Source organism: Tetrao urogallus (assembly GCF_951394365.1).
Source record: "Tetrao urogallus genome assembly, chromosome: 2".
Classification (NCBI taxonomy): domain Eukaryota; kingdom Metazoa; phylum Chordata; class Aves; order Galliformes; family Phasianidae; genus Tetrao; species Tetrao urogallus.
The window spans coordinates 49,451,794-49,474,551 of record NC_136814.1 but is presented as its reverse complement, the minus strand read 5'-3'; positions in this window follow the sequence as shown (position 1 = coordinate 49,474,551).

The following is a 22,758-nucleotide window of genomic DNA, read 5'->3' as shown; positions in this document are numbered from 1 at the left end:
ACCTGTCGTTTCTCCAGATTTACACTCTGCCTGAACACTACGAACTCCTGAACAGTTTTTCTACCTTCTTGTCAGGCCATTTAACAAGAACATCTGCACTGCTGCTGTGCACGCACTTGTGTGCTTTAAAGGTTTGAAATGTCTGAGGGACAGTGGGGAATCTTGGTTTCTTTGGAAATTGAATAAGTCCCAATTTTTTTGAATAATGATAGATGAGATTGAAATTAGGCTTAATGCAGGATGGAAGCAGTGGTGTGCTGCTTTTTTCCTATATCTATGTGTGCATAATATTATAAATATAATAAAAAATATGCTATGTGATGTTTTTATTGGAACACAAACACTTGATTTTTTTTTTTCACCTGGCTGTGACCTCCGTGGAGCCACCCAGTGGCAGTACAAATTAATGCCTTATTGCTGGAGCAGCACTTCCACCATTAACTGCTGAGACCACAGCTACTGTCACATGAATCACTGAACAGCCATCACCTGGTAACTTAACTGTGGCCTCTAACTACTTAGGCAAGACCTCCAGCCTTGCCACTGAGGAGAAATGACATCCTGTTTTCATCTGTCCTTTGGACAGCTCTTAAATTCCCTCAGCAACTTCAGTCTGCAGCATCCACCAGAGAGTAGTGTTCCAGGTGTTGCAGGCCGTCCCTGATGTGAATGTGAATAATCAGTATGATTAGGTGCTGATGAAGGGTAAGATGTCAGGCCCAAGTGGCAGAAACTCATGTTGGATCCTGGAAATGTTTCTTCCTTTTGGTTTAATTTTTAGATAAGGGGGTAGAATAGGAGGAGAAAAAACGGTGAAGCAGGGCTAGCATCTCTCAAAATTTCCACGAGACAGGCTAACATTTTAATATGTTTAGTTCTTCCTCGGTCCATTTGGCATGGCTGTGCAGTTCAGCTATGTGCATAGCCTATGGCGAACTGCAGGGGAAATACCAAGGGTGAAGGATTATTTGAGGTTGTAGAGAAGTGTGTTTTGGCAGGCATATTTAAGGAAGACAGCGTGAACTTTCTGTCTAACTAGGTTATGCAGCAGGTCAGGGCTCTGGAATCCCTGCCCATGTTGCCCCAAGAGGTGAGGTCTTGTACTGATGATGGCACTTCAGCCCGAGAAGTTTCCCTTTCCTGTGCATGGGTTGAAAATCTCAGTCTTAAATATGGCAGTCTAGTCACTGGTTGCTGAAGTGGGCCAGGTGACATCTACCCTGTGTTGAAGTGTGTATTACATGAGAGGGAAAGAAAAAATGAAGGTGAATCTGTTTTCAGAGGTCAGTGGGGTTAAGGGAGTTATTACATTCAATGAGAAAGTATCTTCTTGCCTGAAGTCCAGAATACTCATTTCTCTGGTGTTCTTAAACTACAGTTTGGTGTCTATCCTCAAGGGCTGATGTCTTTGTTTTTTACTTTTAGCTATTTTCTTCATGCTTACTGTACTAAATACTTCAGACAGTTCCTTCAAAGCACATCTCATTTGATTGGCAAGAATCTCAGCGCATGCATGTGCATCCTGAGAGCAAGTCTTGGCTGCTGGTCTTTCACTGAAATCTTTAACCACATTCAACTCGATCCACTGCAGTTGGCTGCAGTTAGCATAAGAAACTGTTTTTGTAATAATAATCATGTTATTACAAGAGAGAACTGCTAATCAATTCTGATTTTTATGCCAAATTACAGTAACTAGTGGTCTCACCGATACATCAGCTTCTGAAATTTTGTACTGAGGATGTATTTTGTGTCTGTGTTTTTCTTTTCCAACGTTTAGCTTGTTTCACCATGAAAAATCAACTGTTTTCCAATGGATGCTTCAGGATTGAGTTAAGCAATTGTATGGGAACTGCTGAGTCACGGCCTGAACCTCTGATTGATCACCTGAGGCAAGCAATGAGTCAGCCAGAGCAGCACAGCTGAAGGCAATTCACCTGTGCTGCCGGAAGGGGTGGAGCCAGGCTTCATCTCCCCTAGACCTATTTAAGAGCTGGCTACCAGTAGGGAAGGGTCTCGTCTGGAGATCCCCTCTTCTGGTGCTTTCTGTAGGTGAGCCTAGATACGGGTAAGCCTTCCATTTATTCTCCTTATTATCTTAGTCTACTTTGCTTGACTCTGTTGTTCTTTTGTGATTATAACATCTTAATATCCATTGATTATACAGTAATACAATAATAAGTCAGGAAAATCAAGCAACTGGTTTAAAATTTGAATTCATTGTGTCTTTTATAGGCAGGCTTATCATTGTAAATTCTCCTCATAGTTCAAATAAGGCTAAAAAAAAAAAATAAAAAGTACTTACAAGCTAGGTTCCTAGCAATAAAGCTGTTGGTTTTAGCTATAGGGCTGGGCTTTACTTTGAGGTAGAAGTTTCTCTGCTGGTAAGGTAAGGTGTGCTAATGGAGTACCTGAAGTATAAAATAAAAAATTCCAATTGTTTGCAATTACTGAAACTTGCATTGCCCTCTTCAGACAGAAGCTATTCTGTAGTCATGGCAATATTTCAGTTTGTATTTATGACTGATGTTCTTCAAGTATTTTTTCCTCATGTTTCTGTACTTCATTAAAGTTGTACTTTGCTTCATAGACCACTACTGTGTAACACCTAATGATTTCAAATTAATTAATTTTAGCGAAGGATGAAGTGATCCTATTGGTATGTTGTTTTTCTGAGGTACTGCTGGCAAAAGCTATGTAAGTGTAACACAAGACTGCACTGTTTATGGCAAATTAAACTTCAGCATTTGTCAGCAACATACCCTGTTTTCAATTAAAATAAAAGGGTTTTGTGTTTCTGTGAATTGGGTTAATAATTAACAAACACTATCTGGCAGAAGTAGCTGGGCTGGATGTATGCAGCAGAAGGCTACTCAGTGGGAAGGAGGCAAGCTTTGGAAGTGTTAGCTCTCAGAGACTTGGAAGCTATACTTCTTATTGGTTTTTTTTTTTTTTAGCAGTGACTTGTAGTGTAAACCATATCTCTTTTGTTGTTCCTGTCACCAGTATGCTCTAGTCTGCCTTTCCGAGATCATAGCTCTGAGTAATAGCACCCAGGCCAAAGTATGCTATGCAAGCTGTTGTTCCAAATCAGGAAATCTTAGGGAATTCATGGACCATGGGGAAAGAGCTTTACATGGCCTTTGACTTGTGGAACCACGATTAAACTTTTGTGTTTCAAGGCTTTATTTCACTTCTATTTTACTCTTCTAGCTTATGTTTAATGTAGGTAGCCTCCATTATGCCTAGGATGACCCACAGGTTTTGGGGTAAACATAGATAAACCAGTTAGGATCTTTGAGCTACAGTGTGAGCTGAAAAGGAGGGTGTGTGCTCTGGCTAATGGCACACAAGTTGAGGGCAAAATACATGTAATGGGTTGTCTTGAATTTTCTGGCATCTGACAGATTCTCCTTGACCTGCCCCTGCATGCTGCTTTCTGTATTTAAAAAATAAAAAAAGCTTATGTTCTTCATTACAAGGGCAGTGGAAAATCTGCTAGAATTTGGGATTAGAAAAGCAAAGCAGATGAAGTCAGTGGGTGGTCTATGTTCACTGTAATGTCTTCTCGAGTGTCTGGACTCTGAATTTATTGTAATAGCTTCTGGTTTGTGAGTGTATATCAGGGTGGGAAGGGAGTGGGGGGAAGAGGAAAGTAACAACTGTTACTTTACTGAGACAATATGTTCCTACACATACTGACTTTAAAAAAAGAAAGTAAAGATATTTCCGGAAAGGAAACAAGAAATAATGTATTGTTAGGAATCCTATTATTTATAATTTTGGATCACAGCCCAACCTCAGTACTTTCAGTGTCACTGTATTTAATTTCATCCTTAATCTCACTTTTGTTTCTTACTTAAATGAAACTCGTATGTTATATATTTCTGCTTGCTTTGAAAAATGCTGACCAATTGTAGGTCAGAAGTCAGTGGGAATTTCATCTCATTGGTGAGGAGCAGTGGCCTTTCCTTCTCTTTGTTTTTGGAGGAAATGCCTGTATAGCTGCACTCCCCTAGCAACACAGGGGGTTTCCCAACTGTGGGGAGGTCACCGAGGTGTAGCTATGTTTCTTGTGCACCCAGGCAGATGTTCCTTGCGGATATGCCCTGTAATCAATGCATATCTGTTAGCTTTCCTTCCTCTTAAGAGCAATGAATTTTTTTTTTTTTTTTTTTTTTAAATGGAGAGTGTAGGAAGACTTTTTGTATTTAGTGTGTGCTTCTTTACAGGGCTGCCTTCACTTTCCCTGCACAGCAAGCATAGTGCTGGAGTCCCTATGACTCCTCCAGTTCCCAATATGCAGATGGGCATTCACCAGAGGGAGATTTCCCTCCCTTCTGCTCAGAGGTTCTGTGGAGGGAGGAGGGGTGGGGGTGGCACCTGAAGATGCTAGTTGCAAACAATCCCATTTTATTCAACTGCTTGACTTGCAGTGTCCTGTGTGCTGAACATCTCCAAGCAAGGCTGGGGCCAGGCCTGGCAGTGTGTTCCCTTCTTGCTGGGCAGGTTGTGGGCAGTACTGCACTTTCTTGTGTGGCCAGGGGTAAAGGGAGGGGAGGTTTTCACAGTGTACAGTGCAAATACAGCCTGAGGACAGCAGGGCAAGATCTGCTGTGCAAACACCTTGTAACTCCACACATGCAAACACCTGCTGTGCTATATCACTCTCCAGATCATTACGGCCTTCTGCAGAGCTTTCTCAATGATTTGTTTTGTGTTGTTTGGCCACTGGCAGAGCAAGCATTCAGCTTGGTATTGTTGTGATTAGAGTATTTTTGCTCTATGGTAGTGCTTATGCTACTGACAGTTGAATACGACTGCCTTGCAAAAATCATAACATAGGAAGTTCCTCAGATAATGTAACTTTGTTTCCTGTTTGTTCCAAAGCAAGAGCTGGGATTTTTTGCTGCGTATTCTGTACCCCTCTTTCCTTTTGTTTACCGGATAAAGCTGAATTTAAGTAACAAATGTGACTACTTCACAGATCAGTGAGGTTTGTTGCAGGCCTTATCTGCTACAGGACCAATTCCATCACTCACTTTCCTCTAGAAATTGTCTCAGGCATGTTAACATACTTTCTTCTATGTATATTTTTTTTAATATCAAAGTTCCACAGGTATACAGCAAGGTGCAAGGCTGTTTTCAGGAACATGCAGTGCAATGTTCTTGAAGCTGAGCAAATGTTTCCAGCTGGTGCATGCCTATCAGCAAGTGGCAAAGACTAAGTTCCAGTTTTGGGACCATCCCTTCTGGGGGCTAGAGTTGATGCAGAAGCAGCTTTCAATTGCTTTGTGCTACCTTGTATATGTACATGGCTGTGCCTGCAAACTGTGTTTTTGCACATTAGTCCTGCTGCTTTTTAAAAAGCTCTTTAGATGCGCAAGAGAAGATATTTGTTGTCTGGAGAGCTGTTCCATTTCTCCTCAGCGGAAGCAGTGGCAGATAAGGTAGGAGCAATCCTGGAACTGGGAGACAGGCCATTATTTCTGAACAACAGTAAATGTAATTCTAAACATAAACTTCATTTTTTGTAAAGGTTAAATACCAATTACATATTGTTGATAACACCGGATTTCAAGACTCAAATAGTTTTTAAACTGTAGTACGAATGAATTATATGCTGTGCTTTATGCTGTGGACTATATAACAGCTAATTCAATGTGTCCCACAGCTTCTCAGGAGAGAACAAATGGATATGAAGCCTTTAATATATATTTCCTTACCCTAGGTGCAAGGATCTGTACTTTTTATGTTATTCTATTACATCTAAGTATACCTTCTACAGTTTGACTGTCTCCTTCCTTGTGTAATTTATTTCAGTATTTAGCATTCTTTATATCATCAAAGTGATAAACAAGAGCCTTAAGATGAATGAAGACTAAGGAAAAGCTATTTGCTGGGCTATAAAGTTTTTCCTACCTTGTGTGTTGCCACTGACTATAACAAATTCAGTTGGGCTCAAATACATATTCAGGTTAAGTGCCAAAACTGTGGACTTAATCTAAGCTATATCTATGTTCTTTTTATTGTAGAAGTTTCGTTAATTGAAGAATTAAATGACTTTGCTTTCCACTGCTGTGGGTCTCTATTGAATTTGGCACAAGTTCAGACAGCCTGGAAGCTTCCAGCCTTCGCTGGATCATAAAGCAAAGACCCTCCCTGGGAACAAAAATGGCCTTTCTTTCCACTACTACAGTGAGATTAATGACAGTATCGGTAGGGTGTTTTTTTTCTGCCGTTGTCCTGTAAATCTGACATCTATTAGACTTAACTGCCCTTTAGAGAAAACAAACTCAAACTCATGCTGCCTGAGCTCACATGAGGCACCATTCTAGGGGCAGGATTTGGTTCACCTTTCACTGCACCGTGGATTTTGGGTGGGAGGTGCACACAGGATCAGGCAAACTGGCAGAGCTACTGGGGTTTGCATTTGCAGGAGAAAGGGGCCACCCATCAGCTGATGCTGCTGATGTGGTGATGGATTAGTGAACAGAGAAAGGTTTGCATTGTGCTAAAAATGAAAGGATTAGCAGCTGCCCTTGTTGGCTCAGGTCAGAGGGAGGGAAAGGGCTCTGTATGAGGCAGTGTAGTAGCGGTGCACCGGTCTGTTCTAAATTCACTATCAGTATCCACTGCTGTTACTTTTAAGATACTTTAAGAATACTTAAATACATGCAGAGACTTGTGGGTTAGTGTTAGTGTCTTAGATTTAATCATAGATTACTGTAAACTGAGAAAAGATCCACAAGGGTACTAAGATGTGTCATAGCACAGTAGAAAAAAAAATTATTCTGAGCTACTTGCCATTGGCCAGTGTGCAGCATCTCTTGGCAAAAATTCCAGGTTTCTTTTGATTTAAGGGAAAAGGAAAAACAAAATAATGAACCAAACTGAGCCAAAACTTACAAGCCTCAATTCTTAAAATGGAGCACTTACACATGGTACAGCATTCTTTGTATTTTTTAGTCCTATGTAGGTTAAGCTCCTATGATCTCTTTGGAAAACAAAGTTGTTTGCTTCAATATGGAACCATGAATTAAATGCTTAAGTTGTTTGCTCAACTGTTTCAGTAAGGCATAAGACAACTTGCTTATCTGAAAGATTTTATTTAAAATTATTACAGGCACTAAAAGAAGACTTTTGAAAGTAGCTTGATATAAAAGAAAACAAACAAACTTGCAGAGAATGGTTAAAACATAGAAGTACTGTTTAAAACAGATCCTCCCTCTTGTTTGAGGCCAGACCAAACTCCTCATGTTGCCTCAGGGAACTCGCTATGTGGGGTCTGCTCAGCCACATATATTTTGAACAATGACAGAGAAACATTTGAAGACAAGAGTAGGAGTACTTGTAGCTTACTTGTCAGAATAATTTGTTGTCTTGTTTTGTGTCATGTAACTATCTGAAATATTTAGGATCACTGTCTGCAATTGGAGGAAGTGGCATTGTGGGTATCTACAGGAGTGCTGCTGAAGAAAACTGACAAGGAGAGTTAGCTGGTGTGAAAACACTTCTTTGCTTGTTCTCCCAGTGTTGCCAGAGATTTAGGACAGAAGGAAGAATTTGGTTAAAGATCACTTTGAGATTTTTCTTCTTTACCAGGAATGGTAATGATCTGCTGAACTCCTTTGAAGCCCTGACAGGGCTGAGATCTTACGCATTTTCTTTCGCCTTCAGAACTATAATTCTGAAGAGAATTTTAAAGTAGTTTGGCAACAAATGAAATTTTTCAGCAGTTGACCAATTCCTTTTGAACACAGGTGGTACCTGTTAGGACTGTTAAGACACTGTGAATGGAAACTGAAATTTTCTAAATTCATATCTAAATACTTCTCATAGCTGACCAAGGTATTAATGTGTATGAATCTTCAGTTTACGTTTGGTGTATACCAGCCCTCCATGTACAACTACTTTTAATTAGTGAGTCATTTCCCTTGTTTGTGTAGGCCATTCAACAGCAAAAGAGAAAATATCTCAAACTGATTGCCAGGTATCCTTCAGCATTAACAGTGGCAGTGACTGCCCTCTCTTAGAGTTTTTCATTTGAAATTAGATTATCTCCTAAACATTACAAATGATGCTTCTTGAGAATAAATACACATTTAAAGAAAAAAATTCATGCTGCCTAAAAGGTCAATTTTGATTAAGCTCCAAAAGCTGATAAAAAAACTAATGTAGATGCCCTGCTTTTTCTTATGAGGTCAGCATTCATGTTTTTCTGAGTGGTATTTATGTCCTGAGCCTCTGATAGTGCCAAGCCTTCATTTTACTTGATGGTTAGACTTGATGAACTTTGAAGCTCCCAGCTCTGAGGAGGCTGTTTTGAACATAACCTTGAATCCCTATCTCTACTTGTTCAATGCAAATCCTTCTAAGAAGTTTGTATCAGTGTGCACGGGCCTTGCTTTCATTACTTCTCATTTGTAAGTCTTTCAGGAAACTTTGGACAAGCCCACTTCTACCTTAACACCTGCTTTCAGACTCCTGTGTTTGCCATGCATCTACAGTCTGTGTGGTGTGCTTATGTTGGTTCATGAAACAAACAACAAGTGTATCAAGAGTGGGCATGCAAAAGTTCTCTGCACTCCAAAAGAAGGCTTCCTCTGGGGAGGAGTCCTACGGATGCCTGTGGGATAGAAACATGTTCAAGAATCTTCTAGCTTGGGGCCATAGAATGAATGCAAATAGATTTCCTCCTGGCTGTCTGAGATGTGCAATAAGTGCACTGAAGGTAGAAACTTTAAGAAAAAAGAGGTAAAGAGTAACAGAGGAAGAAAATGCAGAAAATATTCTAGGGACCTAGTAGAGTTTGTGCTCTGCTCTGGTTGTAACAAAGTAATCCTCTTTTTTTTCTTTTTTTTCCCCTATGATTGGAATTAGTCTTTGATATTTAGGCTAAACTGGAACTTTACAGATGGGTTAGTAAAACAGATGGGTACTTCATTGAATGGCAGCATGTTTATACTCTTCATTTATCAACATATGCACCATTAATATGTGGTTAAGGTAAAATACTTTAAATTACGAATATAGACAGTAAGTGTGTGCAGCCTTTTTATGTTACCAAAGACTTGAGGCTGGAGACTGTCCTCCTCTATGTGGATTAATGGGGCATCTCAACACTAACATTCTTTAAAGAGAGCTTAGTTCAAATGCTGTTTGAATTCTAGAGATAGTGGCTAGCACTAATGAACAATGCTTCTGCGAGAATCTGGCACAGATTCAGGTATGCAGGAACTTAAGATTGTTTATCCAAAAGCTTGAATTCCCTTCGCTTGTGTTCTGAGCAGTTTTGGCTGGCAACAAATTATCAAAGCAGAATTCTTCACCAACAGAATGCTAGAGGCAGGGATATGTTTTGCAGACAGGGAGGAAACAAGATGTCATTGCTGAGCCAGGAGGAGAGGAAGCTGTTGCTGTGATGAAGGAATACAATCACGTCACTAATCTTTCAAGATAACAGCACAACTGCAAACCTAGGCATCTCTGCAACCTCTCTGATAGTTTTGTTAGTTTTTCTGCTTGCCAATGTTCTTGGGAGTCTATTCTTCCTATGTTTGCTTGTCTCCCAGGAAGTCTACAGGCAGAAGAAAGTTATTGCTAATGGCTAGAGTTTGTTTGGCTTCAGATTCCAGTACAGGATACAGCAGTAGAAACGAACATCTAGCATCTGTTGGGATCAAGGTTACCTTGAGCTAAAGAGATCACAAAATTGTAAAGCTGCTCTGCAATCCTGGGCTGGAGTCACAAAGCACAGAGGTCAAAATAACCTTTCATATTTCTCAATAAGAAGAGAGATTTGAGTAGTACTCACTGCTTGAAAAAGGAGGCAAAGTGTAAGGAAGGACAGAAACACTGAGGCTTGAGAAATGGAATTAAAGCATTCAAGTCTATCTTGGCTCAGCTGTTGACTTGTTGTGTGGCCTTGGACAGCCTGGTTTATAAACCAGGGAGGGGAAACTGGCGAAGGAACATCAGAGGATTAGAAGATGTTTACAAAATCTTTGTGCTTGCATCATTTTATCTTTTCAAAGCATTTATTAATTTTGAGCTAATCTCTTACTCCAGTGAAGCTGTGTTGAAGTTTTCTCAACTGGATTTGCTTTTTTGAAGAAAAAAAAAAGTATGTATGTATACACCTAAGATACAATGTTTCACACAAGTTCTTACTAGTTACAAAAGTCTTAATATTATCTCATGGGTATTGAGCCTAGAGAAAGACTGGAATCTCAAGGGAAGAAAAAGTCCTGAAGGGATGGTTATCCCATGAAGACTTTCATATGACTGTAGTTATAAACTGCTCAGTCAAGGAAATATTTGATTGAGAAATATACTGTCTGTATGTCTTTTAAGTCTTTGTCATTTTGGTTAACAACTTAATGACATCCATGGCACAAAATGTCAAGAGTGTTCTGCAAAAGGATTTCTGGCTTTCCTGTATGAGAATAGAGCTGAGAGGAGGTACTAGTAGATAGTACAGTCTTCAGGCATTGCTGCTGCTTTTTTGAAAGATGTGTATTAATCATCACTACAGTATGAAACAATTGGCTGTTGCTGATTTGAGAGTTCATGCTGAGCAATTCCCCTGCACTCACTTGTCTGCATGGCCTGGTTGTGTTCCCTGGGAGACAGCTGGCTGACTGCTGAACCACTCTGGTGTGAAGACCAGATGAAAGAGAGAAGGAAAACAATTTGAAGTTGTGCTGGTCATTGGTACTACAGTGAACCAAATGCAGTAGGTCAAGGGGCTGAAGAAAAATGCAGAAATAAAAATGTATTGTCATAAATATGCACAGTAAACACTCAAGAAGAACCGATTCCTTCATAAAGAAAGCCTTTGAAGACATGAAGTGTAGTTGTATAAACAGTCTACAGTAGAGATGATGGCATGGACATGGGAGAGCAGTCATTGCACACACAAATTGAAAGAGAACCTCTGTAGCTGTGAAGCATATCCTTCTGTTCATTTAAATGGTCTGTTTTCAGGAGCTCTAGGGGTCAGCTACTGTCAAATCTGAGCAGAGCTGCTAGTATTTTCCATTGCTAATTTCGTTGTATTACTGTTTGCTTTTGCAGGGCAGCTCTCGAATACTTAAGCAGTCATGTGGTATGTTTTTAGATGGCTGGAGCCCTGAATAACTTTGTGGCAACTTCTTTACATTTCATTAACTGCATAACTGCAAGTCCATTTTCTTTAAGCCTAAGAGCAAATGTCACGAAATCATACTTGTTTCAGAAAATGGAACCTATTCTTTTATAATTCTAATGTGTGGTGCTGGAGCCTATAAACACTCTCAGATATTTCTACTATAACATTAATAAGCAAATCACCTGTGGAGGAAGTTTGCCTTATTTTTTTTCTCTCACTGCACTTTCTTCCACAATCAAGGTAGAGAGGCTTAAAATGAAATGATGACTAGAGGAAGAATGCTCTCTCTGCTTCTGCCTTTCCAGCTAAAACCTTTGTAGGAGAAAGTACCTCTTGCTCTTGACACTCATTCTTGTGGGTAAGGTGTCCTTTCCCCAAACAGTTTTTCAATTTGCTTGAAGTGCTTCCCTTGGGCATTTTTACATAGTGACTGTGTATAAATGGATGAAATATTTTCTTAGGTCGTTAATGCAGATTCCTGTGGGCATGAAGGGTATGAAATCTTCACAGTTCAATGGTTCTCAAGCCTGGATTGAGAGATTATTGGGAGGGAAATGTGACACTTGTATTCAAGTGCTAAAGTAGTGGTATCTCAAACTTTTAATGCCTTCGCCCTGTTCTCAATTCATTAAATCAGGAGAAAGATAAAATAAGACTAAAGTGGAGCATAATATTCCCATTGGTTGTATGTATTAAGTTTCTGTTACCTGGCTGTCTCTGGACAGTTTCTTCCTGCCCAGCAGGCTCCAGTAAGGTTTAAAAATCTGCTTCAGAACATCCTGTCAATGCATTGGCATTTCTCAGATTTCGGAAGATTGATTTCAATGACTGTGGGTCCATATGACAACTACAGGATTTAATGTGGCAAATACACTGAGGATGTGTGGGGGATGAGCCCCACAAAGGGCTGCTGAACCTCAGTCTTGCATGTGAACTGCCAAATGGTTTCTGCCACTGCTGCCAGCCTGATTGGCACTCACCTTACTGTAGAGGAAGAAATCTAGCCAGTGTGTTTGCTGGAGAGAGATTCTAACAACAATAAATATATATTCCTATCTGTTGCATAATCAGTGGTAGTAAATGCTCTAATAGCTGGGTTTAATAATCCAATTAAATGCAAAACCTAACTGGGTGTGCATATTTTTGGCTTAGCATTAAAAGCATTCTACAAAGCTAATAGTGTTCCTTTCTGTGTAGTTGTCAGTGTAAAAGCTCTAGCTCGACAATAATTTGCATTATGTATAGCTGATGTTTAGTACCCCCTCAGTAATGGTTGCAATATATCTGTCTTAATAAAGCTCTCAAGAAGAAACTCTGAGTGTGCAGGACCAGGTAGGGCAATTCATGAGAAGAATAAACTGAGAAAGACCTTTCTGGAGAAGAGAATAAGGAAACTCAAATGTAAGCCAGAAACTGTCACAAGATGGTAATTTGAGCATTATTTTAGGTTCTCCTGTGAAAGTAAAAGGGTTCAAGGAGGGTACTGTCCTAGTGGTTGGAATACCAGAAGGTGAAATATCCTGAATCCTTCCTTTTCCTGCCTTGCATTTATCTCCTGATGACCATTACTGGAGAAAATCAACAAGAGCAGGGATATATTGTACCATAACAAGGAGAGAAATGCATAAGCAAACTCTTGTCTGGATAGTGTTTCTTTCAGAGCTGGTATCATCTCAACAAACCTGAATGCAGTTTCTGACTATTTAACATGCTAGAAGCTAGTGCCGAGCTAGTATATATAACCAGAAGCTATTTTCCTCAAATGTTTTATTTCCCTGAAGCATATACATATAAATATAAATATCTGCCTGTTATTTGTTTCTTTCTTGCAGGAATCCTGGGAAGCAGGTTTTAGAGTATCTAGCTGTTATCAGATAAGAGGTGCTGATGGCTGGGGTGATAAAACAGATTGAAGATTAACACCTCAGCAACATGCAAGAGTGTAGATGCTTCAGCTGGGAACTTTAGAACAAAACAGATGGATGTAGGGACTGAAGAAATAGGGATGTTACAAGTTTTGGGGCATGGGCAAGGAGCTGAGTTTAGAAGGCGTTTTGAGGCAGAGTTGAGGACATCAGGTCAGAAATAAAGCAGGACTAAAGAAGCTGGGGAACTGAAAAGCGAGAGCAGTAAGGAGAACTGGGAGTGTGAAACAGGTTGTATGGGGTCAGTAATGAGCTTAGGTTTGGGTGGTTTGGAAAATGAAGTTTCAATGATGATGAGCTGCCTATGGGAGGAACATAAAGATATAAAAGTGGCTGAGGCTGGATATTCAGGCTGGGAAATGCTGGGAGGTTCTAAAGAAGGAGCAGTGGGGATATTTGATGTCTTGGGCACTCAAGGACACAAGAAAGATGGAAACAGAGCTTGACAGGCAAAAGAAGTTGGACTGGGTTCTGGAATACTTTAGCTGGTAGCATATGAATGTAATGTATAGTATAGTACACTAGCTAAACTACATCTATATTGTATATATTCAGCAGCTGAAATAAAAAAGGCTAGCAAAAATCCCTCATGTAGTTGGATAGATCATCCTCTTTCTCTGATTTATCCATAGACAATCTAAGGAAATTACAGAAGTTCATCTCAGTTTCACTGGAGATAATGTTTCAGGCAAATGTGTTCCAATAGTGCTTTCAGATAAATCCTTAAAGAAAAAACAAAAAACAAACAAACAAAAAAACCAAAAAAAACTTAGTCCTTGGAATGGAAAAGTACATTTTACAGATGTGCTGCATTGAAGTTGCCTCGTCCTCTGACCCGGTTATCATTTAGTCTCCTGTGGAGGTGCCAGCCACTAGCCAATGTCATTAGCTAAGAAGACACTGTCAGTTAGTAGAAAGTCTGCCTAATTTGCAGCAAATTTCACTGTTTTTTTAGGAGAGCACTGTTGCTTACAGAAGAATGATTTGCAGTTATGTCCATCGTCATTTGCCTCTCCAAAGGCTGCAAGCCTGTCTTCATGTGAAAGTTAGTGTTGTCTCTCTGCAGCCTGTAACCCGGTTTCTGAACTCTTGTTGGGAAAGAACTGCTGAGGTAAATACTCTGGTAAGCATGCAGGCAAGGACACTGTCTCGCTGCTTTCACTCAGCCTATAACCATTGTGGGCTTCTCTTTTTTTGTAATTTGTAGTTTCTTCACCTCAGGTTTGTTTACTCCTAGCAAGTAGGTTTATTACTTGTTAGTTCTTTGCTTACAGTTTGTTTGCATTTAAGTTACAGCAGGTTTGCTGGCAAATTATAGCCAATTAGTAATCTTCACATGATTAACTGATTTGTTAACACCTACCTTGCTACCTGCTTTCAAAATTTGACAGAGAAGAATATTTTTGTGTTATGTAGATCCTGATGATGAGGAGGGGAGCTTTTATCCAAGTTCAAAATGTACATAACTCTGGACCTTATTTGGCTGAACTATGGAATAGCCTGCCATGTTTCTGGAATAAAGAAATAGGCTGTGTATTCTGAGTCGAGAGAAAATGAATAATTCAACAACAACAAGGGTTGAATTGTCCTGCCAAGAAAAACCTACTGAAGAGGAAGTACACAGAGTTATAATTATTTGCATTGTAGATAATAGTATCAATTATAGTTTCCAGCTGGAATCAAGTTTCCATACTTCTGGCTTCTGTACAATCAGTAGAGGGTAACAGTTTCAGCCACAACAAATTTGAGCCAAATAAAGACAAAGCTCAATTAGTGAAACAACATAAATTTGCAGAAGCATGGGGTTGGACTATTAGAGACTGCTGTTTGGATACTGTTACATGTGGCAGTTTGGTGACAATCAGCAGCACTAATCAACATTTCTACTTGATGTTGTTTCGTAAACAAAGAGTTCTAACCCATTGCAAAAGCCAGTTAAGACAATCTATTCTTACACCCAATAGGAAATATCTGCATGGGATGAAGTTCAAAGGTATAAGTGAAATTGCCATCTGATTACTTTCTTATAAACTGTGGTATCAGCTCCTTCCAGGAGCCTCAGCTTCTGGAATTAGAGCTGGTTTCTCAAAAATGGGTAGTAGCTCTGCCATTTCCCCTGGGGGAACTACCTGCACCCAGTGCCAGGAGGGCAGGGGCAGCCAGGTGCATGCAAGTGGGAGCAGCCTTCAGCTGCTCTCTAAGAGACATTGAGGATTGAGATGGTTTTGGGGCATGGGCACAAGCAGGTGAGGCAGTCACACTTGCTGCCTACTGGGAAACTGTGCCTGGCGTTGAGTCCTAAAATCAGACTGGCACTGCTGAGTATTAAGGTGAATATCCCTCTAAATCTTCTCTGGCAGAGGGGATAGCAATCCAAGCTTTCTGAGGGTTTTTTTTTTTTTTCCTATTCTCCTATTTTCTTTTTCCTAGTTTTCTTTAGTTTCCTGTGTCTTTCCCCATTCCTTTTCTGTTCCTTTAGAAGTACCTTTGGCTCCTCCTGCCTTTGAGTTGCAAAATTCAGTTTTGTCTAAGCTTCTCAAAAGTATTGTGCTGCTTCTGTCCCAGTTAGACTAACTTTTCAATGGGACTGAGTGGTGGGGCCCTCACAAAATCTAGGAGGCACAGATCTGACTGAACCCCCACCCTCATTTTGATCAGTGAAAATATTGTAGCAGGGCCATCAACCTGTTTGGGAGGGATGTCAGGTATTCATGCATGTCACTCATCTCTACAGAGATGGTAAAGGCCTTAGCCCATCTTGTACTGATTTGAAAGAATACGTGTAATTCAGATGGCTCTGATGGTCTCGCCAATCTGCGCAGATCATTAATGACAGTTCTCAGATCTTAAGAAAACACAAGCATGTGTCACTCAGTAGTGGAACAGATGAAGGCAAAATTGAAGGGGGGAGGGAGGGAGAAAGAAGTGACCATACATACAACTATGGTCAGCTCTCTAGAGTAGTTGTTGTCTTTATCTTAAGAAGACAGATTTTTTTGTTTCTTTGTTTGTTTTCCTGGGGCAACACCCACAAATTATTACAGGTGGCAGCAATGGAGCCAGTCAGGGGCTTGCCTTCCTCTTGTGCTACTTGACTCTGCTGGTAGTCAGAGCATTGGCTCACAGGATACTGACTCCTCTTCATGTACCCTGTGTTGATGATATATGCAGAAGCTTATTTTCTAGAACAGTATTTCATAACAGACTGCTATTTTAATAACTGAGTGTCAGGTGGATAGAAACACCTTATATTTTCCTTTTCCAGCTGGTAGGAGAAGACATAACCTTCTCTTCCACTTCCTACCCTTTAGGAAGAGGAAACATCTATTTCTTCTGCTACCTAAAGGACACAGTGAGAGGCTTCTCCTTATGTTACCTAGTGCAGTTGTGGTCATACCAAGAGGTGGATGACCTATTTTTGTCTCCCATTAATGCACCCTCTGGGGAGACTGGTGATCTCACTACCTTGCCCCACTCAAGGGAATCATGCATGTTCGCACTTTCAGATTAGATCTCAAGACTTGGACTGAAGTGTTTACTGGCAAGGTTAACTTGACAGGACTGACTGGATTTGGCACATACACACCCTTTATCTCTGTTGTGACAGCAGTTCATTGAAGTGACTCATAAAACAGCTTCTCCAAAATGTAGTCTCATTTATTTGTCAAAGGAGCATCCACAGAGTATCCAAGAGTCTTGTAGCTTCCCTTGACCTGCTTGTAGGTCTGGCTCTGCCCTAGCTGAGTAGGGAAGCTGTCTGCTATGCTACCTGTCTGCCAAAAGCTCCTCTCTTCTCTGCTGGTGCTTACCAAGCCAACACCTTTTATCTCCAAATTCCTCCTTAACCTTAAGAAGCAGAAACACTGCCTGAGAGGAGTGGGTCTCTTTTCTTCTGGGACACTCGTGTAGCTTCCTTCTTAATCACTTCCTACTGGAAGTCTGATTGCATTTTCACTTCTGATGTTCAAAAAGAAGACATGGTGGACAAAATGTGATATATGTGGTATATGTGCAACAGTCCACGTTTTTCTCAAATAACTGAGACATGGCAGGAAAAAGTGGATGCTTCTTTTTCTTAAGAGGATGTGGAAAAGAATATTCTAGAGTAAAAAGGACCATGTAATCAACAAAAACTCCTGAAATGAGATATCTTTCCACTTTATATTCACTTAAATGCCATTGAGCCAAATGGGCTCTGTCTCTGTGCAATCCTTTAGAAAGACCTGCAAAAGATCTGTGTGACTCTGTCAGCACAGCTACAAAGGCAGAACTCCAGTGAGCCAGTGCCATTTCCACTCACACAACATCAGTTCCAGAGAGACAGACTGCAATGGGAAGAGCGGTATGGAACTACAGAAGTATTCCACCAAGGAGTGTGGAAGTACTCAGGGCTGTTTGTAAGATAAATATCAACCTTCTGCATTTATGATTTCTCTAGAAGGCGTTAATGTTAGTGACGCATATTTGACTGCCATAGTTTTGCTCATCATTTGTAAGTACAGGAACTGAAAAGAAACATCCACTCCCTGATTAGGAAAGTAGGGTCCCATCCCTAATTGCTGCACAAATAAAACTAATTGTAGTATGCAAAAGGCAGTGTCCAAAAGAAAACATACAGTTTCCTGTATGATTTCTCCTCCACGTGAAGAAATTAGGACAAATTTAATGCGGTTACTGCTGAAACTGCTTTGATGACTGGAACTTCCTTCCATGGCGAAGCAAGCAGGTCAGAGGCTGTGACTTAAAATAAACATTCCTGAGCTGAAGAAAAGGAAGACTAATTATCTTCCACTTGCAATGCCTGTGTAATCCTGTGAGGCATAGGGACAGAAATCTGGAGAACCAAAATTTAGAAATATTTCTGGATTTATTAAAGAAAGCAGAAAGGTCTACATTTTCTGCCCTTTTTATTTGGTGTGATGACTGCACGTGATGCATGAAGGAAGAAGATCAGAATAAATAGCTAGGCCAAGATTCAGTTCAGTGGAGAACACTGCAGGCAAATAGCATGGCACTGATGATGCTGCGTTATGAATTCCCAAGGCTACTTTTATGTATATGTTACTTCATGTTAAAGTAATAGTAAGTTATTACAGGTGTTTTCTTTACCCTCCTAAACTTATTCCTTAGGTAGTTGGCTCATAAGAGTGTGGAAGGAATGCTTTGCCTGTATTAAAAATATTACCTTAGTTATTGAAACTTGTTAGTTTTCATTATTTCCCTTTACAAATCTTTTTTTTTTTTTTTTTTTTTTTGTAGTGCTTTCGGCATATTTTCATAACTTACGCTTTTGTTTGCTAGTTTTCTAACTGTTAATGGCAGGTTTCAAAAACAAACAGGTTTTTTTATATGCCAGTAGCTAATAGATGCAGTTCCTTTACCTCCTTTCTGTTTTTAATTTCATTGCCTTCAGTTTTGGGCACAGCGTATACAACAGCTTTCATTTGAGTATCGCAGACATTTCTGTGTACTTTATTATATAGCTGTTAGTTCTGTATGCATGCTATTAAAAAAACTTAAAATTCCTTTTGTCACTCACAATCATCACTCTCCTCAAGCTATAGCACTGGTAGTCTTTGCATTGTAATTTTTTTCTCTTGCTTTCATTGGATAGCTGAGTTGTTAGGTAATGTCCAGGATCTCCTTGAGCCCTTTTGGAAACTAAGGCTCTTTGAGGAGATGGTGACACTGAGAACAGAGAAGTTTAAAATGAGGAATAAAAATGTAAGAATAACGATTTTTTGCTACAGAAGAGGTTGTATACATTTATTTGTAGACAGCATCTAGTCTGTGTTAGGGTTACAGTGTCTGAGTGGAACCTTTCAGGATCTTTTGGACTTGAGGAAAAGGCAGGGTGTTGCAGGACCATAGGCTTGTTTCAGCCTCCGTTTGTGCAGTAAGGTTTAGAGGTGTTAATGTCTTTGAAATGAGATTTTTAGGTATTGGAATAAGATGTGCTTATGTATTTTTTTGCAGTTTGCTTTATTCAACTGTCACTAAAATTTAAACCTCAAGGTAGTGCTCCTGAACATTAGCTCTTAGTTCTCTACTTCTGAAGAAATATCTTCTTATGCTATGGGTTTGTTTGTTTGTTTTGGCTGGCTGACTTTGTAGTTCAGGATTTTTCTTTTTTTGTCATTGAAAATACCTTATGAAGTGACCTACATCTTTGCATCCCTGTTTCTGAGCAGCTGCACAAGTATTCATTGCCCGAACATTATCTGTAGATGTACAGCAAAGATATTTTGATTTCAGCCCTTTGGACTGAGTTGCTTCTGCACAATTCCACTCAGATGTAGGGGCCCCATGCTTAGGCAAGAGAAATTCAGGGTATACGATGGAGATATGCAGTGGTGAGTGGAGCTTTTAGCAAATATTCTTCCTCTTTACTAGTAATGAGATATACTCAGTGTACATATGTGAGAATGAGCATGTATGTTCATATGTCTGTATATATTTACACATTATAAATTATTTACATGCTAACTCTTGTCTTGCTACAGTGTGAAACTCCAAATGAGAACAGTACAGCTTCTATTTTTGCAGGATTTATTGCCACTGCAAAACTGCTAGTAAAAATTGTAGGAAGATGCTGTTCTCCTACCCTTTCATAGTAGGAGAAACAGATTTCCTTCATAGTCTGCAGCGTATTAAAGTTGTTATGGCTGTGGCTACGGTCCCATAGTTAAACTATGTACTTCTCACTTACTGTTTGTCTTGTAAATTAATACTAAGAGATTTTAAAAGATTTATTTCCTTCCTTGTGTCAGGAAATTTATTTGTCAATCATTAACAAAAAAAAAAAAAAAAGAAACAAAATAATAAAACATTATGTAATAATAGACTTGAATAGTTAATCAGACCAGATGTGTCTGATGAAACACACTCTTATGAATGAATGTTTTCTGTTTGCCAGAAAGACTGAAAGGCAGAAAGACAGAAAGACTGAAAGACATTCCAGTTTGGTTTGTTGGATGTTTGTTTGTGGGTTTGTTTGTTTGTTTGTTTGTTTTGTAATCCCTTTGTACGGGAAAAAATACTGTGAACAGTGAAATTATATGGGGGAATATAATGTAAATAGTTACATAGCTTTTTTTCTTTGTTGCTACAGAGGTAAGCAAATTTAATTAATTGTTATATATAAAGATAGACTAGTAAATAGCCAGTATGTCCCCACACATTACTTATTCTGTGTGACAAAGTTCCCAAAAAACTTGTTAGGTTTAATGGTCTTTCAATGATGACACGTCAAGACCATCGTGTGAAAGCTGTTCTTCATTGCTTCACAACTATTATAAGAAATAATACTTTTCTAACAATTTAACAATAGCTTTTATTTATTTATCTCATTTATTTATTTTTAGAAGCTCCCCACCAGAATACCAGTAAATATTTTGGTGCTGGTAGTACTGGAAGCAGTAACGTAACGTAGACTAAGTTCAGTTATTTTTCAGCACTTGACTTTAAAGACTGCTGATACATTGCCTGGGCAGGCAGATAACATCTTGGAAACTGTTCTTCATGCCTGGTAAGTAACAGATTTGTATGTTGTAAGTATATCTATGTTGTAATGATCTTAGTCTTATGCTTCATTATGACGTTCTTGGTGATGGAATTCGATGCGTTTTAGATATTAATCTAACATGGTTAGAAAAGATTCCTCTGCAGTGAGATTTTGCATCTTCTATTTGTGCTGGCCTGCATGCCTGTCATATGAATGATTTCCAAAGCCCCTCTTATGTCACTTGCCAATGTATGGATTTTGACGAGTATGGGAGGAATTCAGGAGGTGCAAGAAACACGGCAGTATACTAACTCCACTGATGATTGTGCAGTGTTCTTAAAATTATATTAATGAGATTATTGTAGATTATCTTCCCTGTAGATTAGGGAAGCATCTGCAGGGCCGGGATAGCAGTTAGGCTATCCCTGTGAGATATGAATAAAGTGGACTTCCTACAGCTCAGATCAGTACAGAGGCTCTTCTGATCTTCAGGTGCCTATCAGATCACAGAGGTAGTATTTCATTTCCATTTCCAATAAAACTATAATTGTTACTGACGTACCTAATTCTTTCTGTCAGTGGGCTTATCATGGGTAGGATCTAGCCACATGCCACAGGAGTATTGGTTCTACAAATATTTTGTTTCTAGGCTTAAACATTCATGGCAAAACATGTTTATGCCCTGCTGTCTTTATATGAACTTGAAAATATATTATCAAAGATGTGTTACAACTTCATGAAATACTCAGATGTGTCATTTCTACAGTTACACCACCCTCGTCCCTCCCTGCATTTCAACTGCACCAGTTGGTGAAGTGATGGTGGGGAAAAAACATATGCTGAGAAGACTTAAGTGCTCATGGCCATTTGGTGGCTCCAGCTCTTATTCCAGATAGAGAGACTCTGGTTTGTGCTTATGGTAGCGCTTAACTGTATTAACAAGAGAAATTCAGCTGTAAGCACTCTTGAATATAATTTAATTTGAGACTTCTTGGCTTACCATAAAAACAAGTCCGATTCAGGGGTGATGGAATGGACCACCAGCCTCACCCCACAGCTTGTGCTGTGCTACAGAGACGTACTAGGAAGCAAATACTGACAATAGCGAATCCTTCTGGGACCTTGCATACCCCAGTGAGTCAGACGCATCTGTGCTGTAGTGAAATGCGGAGGCATCAGGCAGTGGAAACTGCCCACTTTGATGTTCACTGCTGTCCTTCATGTACCAATATCCACATAAATATTTCCCACGGTGGAGTGAGATATTAAGTCCTGTGGAGAAGAAGGGCAAGACATTGTGGGAAAATGTGTCATGTCACATACCTTGGCACATCTGAGGTAATACTTGTGCCTCAGATAACAGCAACTAGCACAGGGGAAGTAGGTTGAGCATGCAAGATATTCATTATTCCCTGAGGTCCTCAGACACTCCTGTGATTAGATATGCCCACTGTTGAATCAAGTAAGGATTAGAGAAAAGGTGTAGCTGGCACATCTACAGAAAAGAAGAAAAAAAAAATTAGCCTACTGTGTTCACAAGGAAATAAAAACAGCAAACTGAAACTCTTCCAAAAAAGACAGGTGTGTGGATAATTCTTGCCAAAGGAAGGTATAGCACTGTTTGCATTGCTGCAGTTAAGCAAGACTAGACTTCACCTCCCAGAGCACAAATATTGAGATTTTTAATGAAAGCAGCTGCAGGATATCTAAGAACAAGGAGGTTATCTTTAGATCTGAATATATTGACACAGGCTCTGTTAACCTTGTAAGTCAGGAAGTAATGAAGTAATTTAAATGTTCTGGTTCTATACTCAGTAGCAGAGATTAGCAAGACAACTGCCTTAGAACGTTTGGTCCATGTCTAATTCCCTCTGTGTTTTGGTAGTTTGAGATAGGTGCAGATGCATAATAACTACTGAGAGTCAAAATGTCAAAATAATTTGGCAAGACTTGTGTCCTACATTCCTCCAAATCGAGCAGATCTGGAGGAATATTTGGTATTAGCCTCAGAGACTAATTGTAACAAGCTGGGTGTTACAAGCTTGATAAGAAGCCTGGCTAATCAAGTACGGAAAAACTTCTTGTATCAAAACCTTTCAGGAAAGCAGACTCTAGTGCAAGCTGCAGATTTTACAAGGTGAATACTAAAGGAGATTGCATTTGTAAATGGTCACTTGTGA